This window comes from Meriones unguiculatus, chromosome 5 (assembly GCF_030254825.1).
Source record: "Meriones unguiculatus strain TT.TT164.6M chromosome 5, Bangor_MerUng_6.1, whole genome shotgun sequence".
In the NCBI taxonomy this organism is placed as follows: Eukaryota; Metazoa; Chordata; class Mammalia; order Rodentia; family Muridae; genus Meriones; species Meriones unguiculatus.
In genome coordinates this window covers 47,282,678-47,288,050 of record NC_083353.1, presented here as the reverse complement: position 1 = coordinate 47,288,050, position 5,373 = coordinate 47,282,678, and the positions used below count along the sequence as shown (strand labels likewise).

General features: G+C 46.3%; 1 pseudogene; it reads left to right on the top strand.

Moving 5' to 3' along the window:
- Nucleotides 1-291: 291 nt before the first annotated feature.
- On the top strand, nucleotides 292-2,960 carry LOC132654135 (vomeronasal type-1 receptor 90-like; annotated as a pseudogene).
- Nucleotides 2,961-5,373: the final 2,413 nt, after the last annotated feature.

Here is a 5,373-nt window from a genome sequence, read left to right as displayed (position 1 = left end):
CTGAAAATGAGGCAGTGGTAGGGAATCATTTCTGTAATACATGATTATTTTAATGTACAGGAAACTTGAAGCAGCAAGGGAGCCCACCAATAGGTACATAATCCAGCCATGACTGACAATGAGGTGGTTTGGACCTCAGGAAAACTTGAGTACTGAGGGTGTATTGGGCTGGGTCCACCAATATTCCTGAAGGCAATAGTGTTTGGTACCAATGTTGCTGTTACTGTTTGTGGTGAATAATTTCTCTTGCCTTTCTTCTCAGATGTTTACTCTAGTTCCTTGTCTCTTACAATGAGAAGAATCAAGACCCTTTATGGAGTTGTTGACACATTATACATTTTTCTCTGAGGTAGGCATTGGGATCTCCTTCAACATTATCCTCTTCCTCTTCCACCTTTTTGAGTTCCTTCTTGAACGCAGGCTCCGGATCATTGACCCACTCATCAGTGTCTTGGCCCTCATGCACCTTGGGATGCTAACAGTCATTGGGTTCGCAGCTGCTGACATTCTTGCATCTCAGAATATGTGGAATGACATCAAGTGTAACTCCTTGCTTCACTTGCACAGGCTTTTGAGAGGCCTCTCTCTTTGTGCCACCTGCCTGCTGAGCATCCTTCAGGCCATCATCCTCAGCCCCAGAAGCACCTGTCTGGCAAAGTTCAAACCTAAATCCCCACAGCAGAGCCTGTCCCCCCTTCCTGTGCTATGGGCCTTCTACATGTCCTGTGGTCCTCACTTCTCCTTCTCCTATGTTGCTGAGTACAATGTCACCTCACATGGTCTCATATTTGTCACAGAATCTTGCATTATTTTACCTATGGGGTATAGCAGCAGACCCTTATTTTCCATACTGAGGATATTTCGAGATGTGTCCTTTCTAGGTTTCATGGCCCTTTCCAGCGGGTACATGGTGGCTCTCTTGTGCAGACACAAGAAACAGGCTCAGCACCTTCACAGAACCAGCCTTTCTGCAAAACTGTCCCCAGTGCAAAGAGCCACCAGGACCATCCTGCTGCTCATGAACTTCTTTGTCCTGATGTACTGTTTGGACTGCATCATATTTGCCTCAAGACTGATGCAGGACAGTGCCCCAATCCACCACAGTATCCACATGATGGTATCCAATGGCTATGCCACCGTCAGCCCCTTGCTGTTCATTGGCACTGAGAAACGAATTGTTGTCTTCTTACAATCCTTGGTGGGGAGGACAGCAAATGCTTACCTAGTGAGGGAAGGACGAGTTCACTTAAGGAGCCAACTGACAGATGCTCGCTGACAGATGGTGAATCCCAGGCTAGTGTTCATGCTCCTCCAGATAAGTGAACAAATGACTCCTGCTTTGTCAAACTGCTTCCATTGAAATGTGTGTTACAGCACCTGTAGATATTTGAGCCAAATGTCTTCATGTGAATTTCTGCTTGGCGTCAGCAAGGAACACCTCTTACACATCACAGATTAGGGTGCTCTGTGCACCTATCAATAACCTAAACTGTATAGCACTTTTTAATAAGCCAATCACCTTAACACTTTGTATTTTACCTAATTAAATATGGATGCATTATCACAAAATCGCATATCATTCATCAACAGTTCTTTCATAGTTATGGAAAAATAATTGATTCAAAGTCTCAGATGCTTGCTTGTTTATGGTAACAGCACTTAACCACAGCCACGATGGAAATAACTCTCTGTCCGTAAGCAGATGAATGTACCAACCACATGTGGCCTTTATATATCATGGACTATTACTCAGCTTAAACAGGAAGGAAAGCCACCTGTAGGTGTAGGTCCACCACAGAGGAATACATACTTCCCGTGACCTGTCAGTCACAGAATGACAAGCTTCTGTACATCTAAGGATGGAACTGAGAGTACTGTACTGTAATTTTTCAAGAAAGGAAAATGCAATGGTGTTTGCCAGGGGTTGAGGAATGGCACAGTGGAGAATTCTTAATTGGTGTAGAATGACCATTCAGAACAAGAAGAAAACACAGTAATCTTCTGAAACCAAATGACAGGCTGGAGGGGTAGAGGGGGTCTTGGCTGGGTAGAGGTGAGGTAACAGTGCTTTCTGCACAAGCATAAAGACTGAATTTGAATCTTCAACAGCTGTAAAAGCCATGCAGGGTGTGAGTTTTTGTATCCCACATCACTGAGGGGGCAGAGACAAGTAAGACCGTAGAGCTCAATGACCACATACCACAGCCAGACTGATAAGGTTCAGATTGATTAGGTTCATTTACCTTGCAAGCATGAAGACCTTAGCTTGAGTGCAGAGAAGCCACATAAAGCCAGACAGGGTAGTACCTGTCTGTACTCAGTGCTCCTATGTTGAGATGGAAGTAGAGATAGGAGAATTCCTAGAATCTTGCAGGGCAACTAACCAGAAATATACAGCAGAGAACAACAAATGCGACCTAATTACTTATGAGATCAAGATTGCTTAATATGGCTTCAAGGAATTAAACCAGGCTGGTAGGAGGGATCGCAGCAAGGTTGAGGCTGTGACAATTTTATGAAGAGCAATCAGACTTTTCATACCTTTGTCAGAAACAGATATAATGGCCATTGCCAGGATCAACACAGTGGTAGTTGCCAGGATACACTGACATTTGCAAGCACTAGAGGGTACACAAGGTTTATGTCTAAGAGTAATTGTCCTGTAGAGTTTCCATGTTTCCTTGACTACTAAAAAACATGCAGAGAAATGTTGTTGTTACTAAAAACAAAATCCCAAGCATTCAATTATTACCGATAAAGACTTAGGATCCAGATGCTGGGGTGAAAGCTTGCTAGCTCAGAGAGGCAGAGAAAGACCTTCCTGCTCAGCTGATCTTCCTACTCAGCTCATGTCCAAGAAGGAAGCACCTTCTTCTCCACACTGTCTTAAATTCCCTTCAACTCAATGCCCCTCTTTCTTGTTAACTTCCTGACAGCTGGTTTCTTCAACCGCCTCTTGACCTGGGGTTAACTTTACTTAATCCTGTGTACAGAAAGCTCTTGGATTAAAGGGTGTGTGAGGGCTGAGCCACACCAAACAAGAAAGATTTTGCACTCTCACAATAGGATCAAATATCCTGCATCAGAGAAACACAAAACTGCCCAACACTTTAGCTGCCTGCTGGACTGTGTCAGTCTCTCAGGAATGGAAGGCGCTTAGTGTCCCAGGAGCCATGAACTCTAACTTAAGAAACCCAATGCCGCTCAAGTCAGCCAGGCCAGGCCAACTAAATGGTTCCCTGCTAAGATCCTGTCCCACAGAGATTGAAATGTAAGATCTGACACCTGAGCTTAACCTTTTACCTCCACATACAAGTCCTTACACACACACACACACACACACACACACACACACACACACACACAGATGATGAAATGTATAAATAAGGTGGGTGATGACAGAGGAAGACAGTTAACAATCATTTCTGGCCTCCACATATACACACTTGTACATGTACATACACACATATGTATTAACCCACACAAATGAGTAAGTATGCCACACTCATCACACTCAAAGAAAATTTAAATGCCAGTATAAGGAGCCTAACTCTTTGCAGAACTCTCTGATTCAGGGAACTGAAAAGATAGATTCAAAGGAACCTGGCTGTCTTTTACCAGGAAGGAAGTGCCCCCAGATAACACAGGGGCAACCAAGGACTGGAGAGTGAGGATGAGGGACCCCTGAAGAGCCAGCACTGGAGAGTGAGCATCAACAGCAGGCTGAACTGGCAGTACAGAATGAACATGTCACTCCACAGGGACAGACAGAATGACCGCACACAGTAAGTGAGGGAGAAGAGGAAATCTTCCTGAGGAAGAATTTAATGGTTGTGCATAGGTGATGCCTCTCAGGGGCTTGAAGCTTGAAAGCTTGGGCCTTCCATTTATGGTGGTGGGCAGGCATGGTGACTGGCTTCTAAAGAATAAAGCAGGAAGAGGGAGAAGGTGCAACAATGAAGGATGAACCAGGCAAAGACAACCTTGACCAAGAGTTGACCACAAAGATGGCATGTGCCCCTCACAAAATCCCTCCTTGGTCCCCTTGGGATGGGGTGGATAGACTTCCTCTGGGCGTCCCACAGGTGATCTGTGCACTGGACCAACCAGTACAGCAGGAGCCCACATGAGTGTGCAAGGCCACTGCAGCCACAGCTCCCCTTTCCTCTCTCCTTCCTCCACACACACACACCTCAGCTCAGGCTCCCAGGATCCCTGCAGGGGGATGCTGGAATAGGGAGAAAATGTATCAGTTTGGGGTGAGCAAGTGAACTGGGGAGAGTGAAAGGGTCTGGCCCCCTTTCCCTGTGGCAATGGGCTTTGAGCTGTTAAAAATCACTGCTTGTAACAAGTTTTACTGCTCTGGGTTCTTGTAAATTCTTGAAGGAGGCTGGGAAACGGGGGAGACCGTTCCTTCATAGAACTTACTGGACTCTCCCTGGATGTTCTGAGCAGAAGGGAACTCAGTCAAACAACTTGTGCTGACACCAGCTATAACATGTCTGTGTGCGTTGTGGCCGTGCATGTGTGAACTTACTGGGTGTCCTCTGCAGCTACTAACTTCCAGGATGTGAGTTCTGAGGGAGAAACTGAATCTGATCCACCCTAAGATCCAGTACCTCCTGAGATCAGACTGACTGCAGACTTAAGGTTGGCAGATTGGTGCTAGTCCAGGCTAGTCTCCCATTTGCAACTTCTGTATGGGTCCAGGAAGGAGGCATTTCCCACCTCCCTTCCTGCTCCCCCACTATGACCAAGTGAGTGTTAGATCTTCAAGCAATCCAAGCTATCACCAGGTCAGAATAGTGGGCTTTGTGCTTTGTCGCCACCTGCAGGAAGCAGAAGAAAAGGCCACCTCAGTCCCAGGGCAGCATTAACAGTCCCAGGGTAACAATAGCCATGCCCGGAAACTTCCCTGGGCTCACTGGATCTGCCCTCTGGGTCTCAATCTAGGCCCCAACATCGATTATCTCTGTGGTCTTGGCAAAGTTATTCGCTTCTATTCTCCTGCTCAAACCAGAAGGACATGGCTCTAACTTCTTTAGGTGGCTGTGAAGGCTGAGGTGCTGTCTTGTGCTGCCACAGTTAGGGCCGCCTGTGCCTCTGCAAAGTGAGGTTGTGAGATCCACTGCTGCCTCATGGGGCAATCCTTATCTACAAAATCGTGTTCAAGGCTCTTCTTGTTGTCAGGTCCCCTGGATAGGTTGTCGTTTCCCACTTGTATTTGGTGGTGGTTGTGATTGTCAGAAAACACATATTGGGGGGGAGAGGTGGATATTCCTGAAATACCTAGAGCTGCTGGGAACCCTGAGTTGGGTAAATGAATGGGTGAAGAGATACACTACCCCACGGGGCAGTGTCAGGGAAATCACA